At 43.2% G+C, this 11,105-nt stretch overlaps 1 protein-coding gene across 1 annotated transcript in view; it reads right to left on the bottom strand.

The window, feature by feature from the left end:
- Nucleotides 1-391, bottom strand: part of MTIF3 (mitochondrial translational initiation factor 3) — a 15,015-nt gene extending 14,624 nt beyond the window's left edge. Inside the window, exon 1 of the mRNA XM_015564891.1 lies at nt 71-391. The gene's annotated coding sequence lies outside the window, so the exon portion shown is untranslated. The remainder of the gene's footprint in view (nt 1-70) is intronic.
- Nucleotides 392-11,105: the final 10,714 nt, after the last annotated feature.

Raw genomic sequence — 11,105 nt, 5'->3', positions numbered from 1 at the left:
CCCACCCCCACCCTCGCGTCGGAGCCTGCGAGGCCTCTCCGCGCTCCGCCGGCAGCCTGGGTGCACTGACCTTCCGGGGACACGCTGAGCGCAGTGCCGCCGCCGCAGGGGTGGCCCTGAGACCGTCCTTCCGCCTCAGGTTCTCTGGGCCACTCCGCGCCTACGCCCCTGGCTTTCCCTGCCGCGGCCCAAGGTCCGGCCAAAGAACGCGGGCCCCTTGGGGAGGCACCGTCGCCTTCCGTAGTGGGCGGGGCTTCGGGGCGGGTCTTTTAAAGGAAAGGTGACCGGGGGAGGAGCGCTTTTCTGGCTCCCCTGATGAATCCCTCCGACAAAAATAATGCAGAGGGCGAGGTTCTGCGGGCAATTGCTACCCACCTGCCCTGTGTCTGCAGAGCTTGGGAGGAAACTCGTGTGCCGCGTTTGTGGCAATCACAGCTGTCCTCCTCTGGTTGCAACACGTTGCGCCGGCCTCAGAGAACTTTCATAAACGTCTTTTGTGTTAGGTCTGATCAAAGAACCGATTCCCTCCCCTGGGAACTGACCTTTAGGCCACTCCACCATGGACACTCCACTTGCTAAGAGCCTCTCCCCTCCGGTGTTTCCTGGAATCCAGACCTGCACAGAGAATTCTCCGCCCAGAAAAAGCCCTTTAAAACCTCTCACTCCCCATCTTTGGGTGCTGGCGCCGTTCTGGGGCTCAGCCCATCTTCCCCCTCAGGACCCGCCCGAGAATTCTGCATCTGGAAAAGGCCGCCCAGAGTCCTTTAAAATCTCACTCTCTATTCTTGGGTGCTGGCGCCATTCGGGGGCTCAGCCCATTTGGGTTTCCCGATGACCTAATAAATTCATAGTTCTTTACCCCTCTTGGCCCCGTGCGTTCCTCCTTCCGCGACCCTAACATTTTTATTTAATGAAGTATTTCAGAAACCTCTTTCTAATTATTTTGAGTCAGGGAGCACTGCTGCCATCTGGCAGGTGAGCCAACAGGCTGGGAAGTGAAAGGCTTCCCGAGCTCGCTGGTGACACACAGTAGGCCAGCCGGATCCCAGCGGGTGGTCGCTGGAGACAGGCTGGGACGAGTGTGGTTCGGGAAGTGTAGCCGGGAGAGCTGCCAACCAGCCCACAAAGGGGAGAACTCAGCAGAGGAGGAGGGGCCCTGGCCTCTGGTTTCTCACCTGCCTGTCTCGGGACCCACCCCTGGGCCCTGGGCCCCCCCCCCGCCCCTCCCATCTCTTCAGTAGGAAATTCCCCGATGGCAGAAGGAGAATACAGTTGTGATTTAGTGGATCCACACAGGTAGAGAATACTTTCATTTATCATATGAGAGGACATTACATTTAATGAATACTTGCAGTCCAGCGGAACACATTGCTGTATTCTCATTAAATAATTGCTTGATTCGGGTATTACCTCTTATTACAGGTGAAGAAACTAGTTCGACCTTACATAATTGTGAGCACAGAGACCACGTCTCAGGGTCCTCATCAAGTCCCAAGTCTGGCACTGTAAGCACTGATATTTGTTGAAATAGTAAAGTGGGAAACCCAGAAACTCATGTTAGTGACAGAAAGTTCAAGGTTAATATTTTCATGTTGGCCATTTCCAAGTTAAACAAGAGAAGTAGAGATTTCATTTTATTCTACAAAATTAATACCAAAATAGAAGTTTGGTTAGTGGCGATACGGAGACAGGGTGACTAGCACATACCTTCAGAAATGGTGGGTGCTCAGCAATATGTGCCCACACTTGGCATTTACCTGTGTGTATGCCAGCCACTGTCCTGGGTGCTTTATTTCTATCAAGTCATTTCGTCCTCGGGACAACCTCATCACCCCTTGCACAGAGGAGGGAACTGGAAATAAAGAAGTAATTTGCCCAAGGTCACACAGTGAATGGAACCAACAATAAAAAATGCAGGCAGCCTGGTGCGAGAGTTGGTGCTCCTGATGCTGACTGTCCCTTGTGCTGGTGAGTGAAGCAGTTGGGCTTACAAATCTGTGAAGATAGTAAGTGGAAAGTATAACATCGATAGAAGAGTTTAGTACCCAAAGCAAGGACTTGACATTTGATAGGATTATCGTTTGAATGATCCTTGGTACCTGAGCTACCTGCCAGCATCCCTTTTGTGGCCCCTCTTTGAAGGGATATTGTCTAAAGTAGATAAAATGAGACGTTTTCTAGACTGCCATTGTCCGATGTCGCAAGAAGGAGGTGAGCAGAAAAGGGGGAGAGGGGATATTGCAGACGTGTCCTCAGAAGCTGTTTTTCTTTTATAAATCTCTCGAATCTGCTTTGATCTCCAACTGAAATAAGACCTGACAGCTTTTATAGAGTCATTGAGAGTCTCACTTTGCAGTTCCTTGAATAAAGATAATAAAGCAGGCAACTGGCTATTCCAGGACTTGCTAAGGCACATTTCTGGGTTTGGGGAAGTAATATTACTATGTCACAATCTTCTGTAAACTCTCTGATTCCATATGTGCATAGAAGGGGCTTCTCAGAAGGGTATAGAGCTTCCCCAAATGTTATTGTTTGTACTGATAAAAGTTACTAAAACACCAGGCTGTTAGCTTGATGCCACAATAACCAACAATTACTTGAAGGAGCTAAGCTTACACTAGTAAATCCTGTGTTTATTTTGAAGTTAAATAGATGTGACAAAGTGTGTGTAGGTTCAAATATTCAGTATATTCCTAGACAGTTATTAATGAAGTGTAGTTAGTTTGTATGCACATCCTCCATTAGATTGTAAGCTCTTGTTAGGGCAGTTTTGTTAAAACAGGGGAATTGAAGTCTATTGTGTGAAATCTAATCACCACTAAACAAACTTCTATTTTGGTCTAGGGAATAATTTTGGTAGAATAAAATGAATGTCTAATTCTTCTTGTTTAACTTGGAAATGGCCAACATGCAAATATTAACCTTGGACTCTGGGTCACAGACACATGAGTTGTTTCTGGGCTTCCCACTTCACTATTTCAACAGATATTCATGCCTAAAGTGCCAGCCTTGGGACTTGCTGAGGAGACAGAGTGGACTTGACGAGGACACTTAGACTTGGTCCTTGCTCTCATGGAGCTATTTAAGGCTGAACTAGTTTCCTTACCTGTAGTGCCAACCAGATCTAGCTGAGGGCATTTGTCTTAAATGGCAGTAACTTTCTCATTTTATTTTTTAAAAAAAATATGTATTATTGATTTCAGGGAGAAAGAGAGAGGGCGAGAGAGATAGAAACATCAATGATGAGAGAGAATCATTGATCGGCTGCCTTCTGCACACCCCACACTGGGGATCAAGTTTGCAACCCAGGCATGTGCCCTTGACTGGAATCGAACTTGGGACCCTTCAGTCTTCCAGGCCAACACTCTATCCACTGAGCAAAACCCGCTAGGGCAACTTTCTCATCTTATAAGTGCCAGTTTAATAACAGAGGACCCATGCTCTCCTGAGCATATGTTTACAAATGTGTCAAAAGAGACATAGCAAGCAAGGTGTGGGATAACTCCTCAAACATCCTGAAGATACTGTCTGTCCTCATAATATCTGAAAGCTGGAAGCCTTCTTACGGAGTCTCCGCTATTTACCCTCAGGCAGAACTGTGATGAATCCACTCCAAACATGGAAACATCCCTACACTTAAAAACAGAAAACTCCATCAAGGTGATTTGACTTCCATCAGTAACTCATTCACTATTTGGAAGGACTTAGGGGATCTTTTCCTTTAAGTAACCTAGATTCATCCTTCGGCTGTTTATGCTGCTTCCCCAGAAGAGCTGAGAACGTGTGGTGACCACATCTGTGTTAAAACCCCTCATGTACTCTTAAACTATCCTTAGATTCAGAATAAATTTCTTCATCATGTGTAAGATTTCCCATAACATTAGACTCCTGATTAGGCTCTTGACACACTGATGGCACCAATCATTAAAGTATGATAGTGGCCCTAGCTCTTTGGGCTCAGTGGTTAGAGCATTGGCTCTTGGACTGAAAGGTCTCGGGTTCGATTCTGATCAAGGGCATATACCTTGGTTGCAGGCTTCATCCCCGGCCCTGGTCAGGACACATGCTTGAGGAAACCAATCAATGTGCCTCCTGTCAATGTTTCTCTCTCTGTGTCTCCTCCCCACCCCAACCTTCCACTCTCTCTGAAATTCAATAGGAAAAAAAATATCCTCGGGTGAGGATTAATAAAAAAATAGATAAATAAAGCATGATGCTGGCTGTGAATGAGCAAAATAAATTTGTCCAAAATGAATGACACACTTTTTTTTGTTCTTTTTTTTTAGAGAGGAAGGAAGGGAGGGGAGAGAGAGAGAGAGAGAGAGAGAGAGAGAGAGAGAGAGAGAGAGCTTGATATGCTACCTCCCGCATGCCCATTACTGGGGATAGAGCCGAACCTCAAGCATGTGCCCTGGCTGGGAATCGAACCAGTGACCCTCTGGTGCACACACGGGACAACACCCAACCAACTTAGCTGCACCAGCCAGGGCTTTTTAAAATTGTTTTTTTAAAAAAGCTTTCATGTCTGCTGAATAAAAGAATATTTATATATGGAAGACCCATTTATCTTATGTGAAGAGTATCTTGTGCAACTGAATGAAGAAGAAAATAGGTTCAAAAGTCTCCTTTGGAAAAACAATAGAGCCATGTGTTTCCATTTCAAGAGTATTGAGTTTTGGGGGGATTCAGGTAACTTTGGTCATTTTTAAACTCTTAATGCAAATAATTTCCTTTATCATCATAGGATCTCATGCAGAAACAAAGAGCTACTATAGAAAACCTTACAAAATGTACAAGGTTTACTAATGTGTAAATCAAAGCAAAACCAAGTTATTAGTCAGCATTTTACATTTAAAATATAACTAGAGAGTTTTAAACACCCATATGAGATATTTTAGTCACAAGGATATTTAAGGAAGGCAGACAGACAGCAAATTTAATGTTAGTGGTAAAGCAAATTTGTACTTTCACTGTTTTTCACCTTTGAGGGAAATGGAATTAAAGGCAAATTATTCCATTTTGAAAAGTTCATCAAATGTGGAGTGTTACATACTTACTGTATAGGGAAGACTTTCCACTGTACGTCCCAGTCATTGTTGGACTGCTTCTCCCCCACCCCCACCGCCAAAGTTGCTGCAAAGATTTTAAAGGCTGTTTTGTTGGCAGCCTAGGATGCATCCGTGACCTTACCAACGTGGAAGTGAAAGCTCTCAGTTTTCCTTCTTTCTTTTTTTTTTTGCAACAGTAAACCTACTAATTTTACAGTCAGTTGAACAGCAATGGATCAATTTGTTTAAAGTCTGCATTCACAAAGAAAACCTGAACTTCAGTGGCTTGAATGCCTGACCGGCAGTGTGATGGCTGAAGGGTAGACACTTACAAGTTGCTCTGGAGGGAGGCCGGCAGCGCACTGTCACCTGCTCCTCCGCACAGGTGCTGACCCCCGGTCGATTCCGGGCCTCCAGACGTGTAGAAGGAGGGCTGGGCCTTTGTGTGCCACAGAGAAGGCTTTTCCAAGGACGGGGCGGGTTGTCTCCAGCAGCCACAGGAAACAGAAGAAAGAAGAGGTTAAGGGCCACGATGAGGGTCAGAATGGGTTAAATTTAGTTAACATCAGAGGTTATAGCTTTTAACAAGAGCTTCACGAAAACTTCAATTTGTTTCTTCTTTGTCAGCCATTATTATTTTTTTACCCTATTGATAGTGACAGCTTAACAAAGTTTTTATATGCTAGCGGTTTTCATCCTTTAGAGAATAAAAGATCGTGCTCCTAAAAAGACGTGCAGGTGGAGGACTTTATAAAGCTTCCAAGATTTTTAAATTGGGAGCTTTAAAAGAGACTCCATGCTTGGCTAAGTCAAAAATAATCTGTGAGGGATGTCGAAAAAAAATCCCCATGCTGAGGCTCAAATTTCTCGAAGCTTCTTTGTGTAGTTCACTTTCAACCATTCTAGCAAAGTTTTCTCATTCATTATTCAAAATTATGAAAGAGGCCTCCTCTTAGTTTCCCTGCATGCATTTCTTTACATTTAGAGTATAATACTGGTCAGAACCAGTTGTTTATTACATTTCTATGTAAGCAAAAGAAATGGCCACCGGTTTCTGTATGTCTTTCATGCTCTTATCATGGTGTTCAAGGACTAACCTACTACAGAAATTGTTCTTTCACGAATCATGTGAACTCTAGCCTTTCAGTTGGGAACGCACACCTTTCAGTAGGTATAATTACCCGGGACTGATGTCAAGTATTGTGCATCCTATGAAGGCCTCAGTATTATTTAGTTGCATTTCTATGATAAATAAGAGGCTTGACTTTTTTTGTGAATGAGTTTTATACATTCTTTTAGCTGAGGTATTAGGATGCTGAACTTGGGTTTCCAGAGCTGTGTTTTTATCTGATGGTCAGCGAGATGAATGTAATCTACACATTTCAGTGCTGTACTATAATGTGCCTTTAACAACAGGTTTGCTTCAGGGGCAGTGAGGACTCATCATTATTTAGAAAACAAGATTTTTTTTTGTATAAGAGACTCTTCCAGATACCTAAGCTTATCTTTCAGATGGACACAAAATGTCTTACCATTTTTAATAAAAGCATTTTTTATAGTGTGTGAAAAACTTTATTGCTTTCTGAAATATAGTATAATGAATATTTTTTAAAAGGAAGGGAGTATCATTACGAGTACACATTATAATATAGTGGTATATAGTACACTTGTATCTGTAGTAACTGCCACCATACTGCATGGCCCAAACTGCTGTGGTTTTTGTATTTGTAATTCTATTGTTTACAGGTTTTCTTACTCTTCTCTTGCTATTATACTATCAGCTACCTCTTCTTGCTGCTATAATTGCCTACCTAGCTTAAGAAATTTCCCCACTTTGAAAGTTCTGCTCAACGTCTAGTTCAATCTCACCTGGCCTAATACAGGCCTTGAAGGGGACTTTTAGCTTTTCATCTCACCTTATTCCAAATCAGCCTACATGCACAGGCAAGATAACCTTGTTTAACTGGATGTCCATTCATATCATTTCTTTGCTAAAAAACTTCTGGTGACTTCCATGGCCTGCCCGCTGCATTGGTTGTAATTTTCCACTCTAGTGATTATCGCCCTCTGTAGCTGTCTATAAGCCTATTGTATTTGACAAGTCAGTCCATTTGCCTGCTCTACCCAGACCCCTTTCTCAGTCTCTGCTCCTGTCCGTGGGTCCTGAAAGGGGATCTCTACAATCCCAAAGTCCTGCCCCATACACTCCTCCTGTTCACAGCTGATTGGAACAGGGTAGAAGCCTGACCCACAGGAAACCAGTCCACAGGCTGTAACAAGTTGCAAATTCAAACTAGGAGATTGGCTGGGTGTCAAAGGGTACTGTGGCAGAGATACTAATTGGCTATCCATTCTTCTCTTTGCCAGGTTTTAGCTGGGCACATAGCTGCCCAGAATACAGATAATATGTGCAGCCTCCCTTACAGATAAGTGTGGCCATATGACCAAGTTCTGGCCAATGGAATGTATGTCTATACTCTATAGACATATATAACTTATTCCAGATAAGTCTGGGACAATCCTAGTTTATACCTATTATTCTGGTATAATTATCAATAGCATCCTCTTACTCTCACAGGGGTTACAGTTTAGGTGGCATATTACAATCACTCTAAATAAGCAGATATATGCAACTTGCAAAAAGTTCTCTTAGAAGGAGAGTGTGCTTTTCTCCCCTTCCTCTACTCATCTGGCTAAAAGGTAGACATGATAGCTGGAGCTGGGATGGCGACCTGGAGCATGAGGAGATCATGCATGTAGAGCAATGAGATAGAAGGAGCCTGGGTCCTGCCTGGCACCATGGCCCAGCATGCCTGGATTTCTTGACTGTGAGAGAAAAAAGTTTTTATTTTGCAGCTGAACTTACTCCTAACCAACATAGTAAAAAGCCTTATAAAGTTGTTTATTTCACTATGTAAACCAATGCTATGTGCACGCTGGAGTTTATTTCACGCAGGTGAATTGGTCTGCAGAGAGGAAAATGAAATAGATATGCAGAAAGAACCATGTAGAAAGATAAGAGACTGTGGGACCCTGTGAGAAATGGCGTAGGAGCCTTCATTTCTGATTTTCTGTTCTAGTCTCCAGGGGTCCACTGTTCTTCATTTCTGTCTTCAGATCACTCTTGGGCAGTTTTTCTTATGGTTACTTTCTGTCATTGCAACCACCAATTTTTACAGCTTCAACCCTCTTTCCACCCACCACTGCTAAGCAGACAAATGACTAGTTGCTGATCCCTAACCATATTTTGTGCTTCTCTGCCTTTCTGCCTATTTGTGCCTAAGTTCTTCCTGGAATCCAGACCAATCTTTCAAGCCTAACCTCAAGTACCACCTCTATCATGAAGCCTTCCCTTTGTCTAACTCAGTGGTTCTCAACCTTCCTAATGCCACGACCCTTTAATACAGTTCCTCATGTTGTGGTGACCCCCAATTTCATTGTTACAAATTGAACATAATTAAAGCATAGTGATTAATCACAAAAACAATATGTAATTATATATGTGTTTTCCGATGGTCTTAGGCGACCCCTGTGAAAGGGTCGTTAGACCCCCAAAGGGGTCGCGACCCACAGGTTGAGAACCGCTGGTCTAACTGGATGAATTTTTCTCTTCTTTGGACCCCTGTCGTCTTACATATGCTTATTCTGTGGCATTTCTTTTTCTCTGTCTTCTAATATAAAGTTACTTAAATATTTGGCATACCCTGCCATCTCCACTGTCAGCTCCTTAAAGGCAGGACTACACCTTTGCTGTTTTTGTGTCTTGTGTCATTGGCTATAGCAGCCAACCTAAAGCGGCATTTCTAGTGTGCTATAAGTATTTGTTGGAACAGTTGTGGGCTGTAAAATGCACAAGTAATCCTTTGAAAAATGGTCAGTGAAATAAGGGAAGGCAGCCTTTCTTTGAATAAAGTGTATGAGCTTTGGTGTAGGACTTCTTGTCTTTTAGAGGCTTTCCTTTCCTAGCTTTGAGCTGAGAGACCACTAGGTATTTCATTACAGTTTTGGGAGAAACCTTTCTAAGTCACTGGGAAGCACTGCTGACATTGGCGTCCTTTGTTGAAACAAACTTCTATGCTAAGAAGCATGTTTACTACGATAGTAATTTATAATTACTGAATTAGAAGCCCAGAAAGTCTACATGATTTATGAAAAAATCACAGGGAAAGTCTGTGTTTCATAAAGGAGTAATGATGAAGTCTTGGGTTTCCTTGTATTAATTACTACATATGGAATCTCTAATTGCAAACTGCATTCCCTGTAATCATCATCATTGTCAAAAGGATTAGTAAGTGAGCACATGTGTAACATTGGGTTGACCTTGCTGCCTCTAAGACAGAAAGCTCTCACACAACACAATAGAAGCCCAGTCTAACCACTTCTTTCATTTTCTGTCCATAATTGATGGGTTTTTATTACTGATCTGGTCAATTATTTTGCTAATAATACTTACTGTAAAAAACAGTCATCATAAAATGTAAAATGGATATCTGCATATAGTTGAAGTTATATCTGCAATTATAACTGCAACTTTAAATTATTACTATGAGAGCATGTAACAGAATAATGTGAGCTAATGGTGGAAAAGTATGTGTGCCTTATGCTATGATGCATTACTTATAGACTACAATTGGTAGTCTTTGGAAATTTATAGTGCCGCCTTTCATACTCCATCATCATGTGATACACTAGTATGGATAAGTTTTTATATTAATAGTTTAAGTCATTAAAGTTGCCACTGATTTTACTTATTTAATTTTTTGTTACAAATTAGAATGGATTTGAAGTTATTATTATTTTTTTATATATAATCGGCCTCTACCTCACTTGCTTTCTTGAATGGGGGTCAAGCTGCTGAGTTATAACTAGTATAACAGGAGCTGCATTTTATCCCAAATCTGGTTGGGCCAGGCCATTGCCTGCTTCCTGGATACCACAAGTGTGACCGGAGGCTGTTGGAGTCCCATGCAACTCCTCATAAAGGGCCTGAGCATGAACTTACACAGTACCATTCCTCTAAGCTCCAGCACTGGGCTGTGGCTTTGAGTGAGGAACTGGATTGTCTGGCATGAGGGCATGACTCAGGGGCTACTTTCTGCAAGATAGGGGTCCTCACAGGGATCATTGTTCCTGTGCTGGAACTTCCCTCATCACAGAACTGATTGGCAGCCATATCTGAGTTTCCATTAGCATGGCCCACACTGTTGACTACGCCCCAATGATTTCCTGAGACCCGTCTCATCCAATTTGCAGTCCAACCAAGCCATTTGCAGCAGCTTTTCCACATGAATGGCCTGTCCTGTCACAAGCTTCAGACTTAGCTAAACCTTCTCAAACAAGCAGCAGCTGGTGTCAGTGTGCCCCAAACCTATCAATAAAAGGCCCACAAACTGGCACTAGCACCAGCCTACTTTGCTTCACAGTTGGGCCTTGCCTGGGCATTTCCAAGCCCAATACAAGTAGCAGCCATCTGCAGATCTCTCTGTAACTACTGCTGGGTAGCCCCAGGAAGTGGCTGACTTTGTTTCTCCCAAGAGGCCCTAGAGTCAGTGCACCCAGTGGACAGCTTCAGACTATAACAGATTACACTCTACGCATCCACAAGCAACACACTCAAGGGGCAGACTCAGTGAGCACCAAAGCTCCACTGAAGCAAGTCCTGTTTCATAGGGGTGTCTCCTGCATAGCAGTTTTTCTACTGCAGTTACAGCTGGTCCTCACAGTCAATTGGCCTGCAGGTCAATTCCTCCCAGTGATGCCAACAGCAATCAAGGCTCAACTACAACAAAACAATGCACACAGCCTACACAGGGGTGTACCTAGGGTGCCCAGCTTAGGTGACTGGGGAGGCTGAGCCACTGGGCCCGCCATGACACCTACTACACAAGGCTACTCTACCAATTCCAGGAGACATAGTATCTCTACGTAATACATAGAAACAAACATGGGGAAACAGCAAAAATGTGCAGACAAAGAAACATGTCAAAAATGAAAGAAATGGAAGCCAGTAAACTATTAAATACAAAGTTCAAAACAGTGGTTATAAGGTTGCTCAAA

The sequence above is a fragment of the Myotis davidii genome, unplaced genomic scaffold (genome assembly GCF_000327345.1).
Source record: "Myotis davidii unplaced genomic scaffold, ASM32734v1 scaffold152, whole genome shotgun sequence".
Taxonomy (NCBI): Eukaryota; Metazoa; Chordata; class Mammalia; order Chiroptera; family Vespertilionidae; genus Myotis; species Myotis davidii.
Note: the sequence above shows the minus strand (reverse complement) of the source record. Positions and strands in the feature narration are given on the sequence as shown.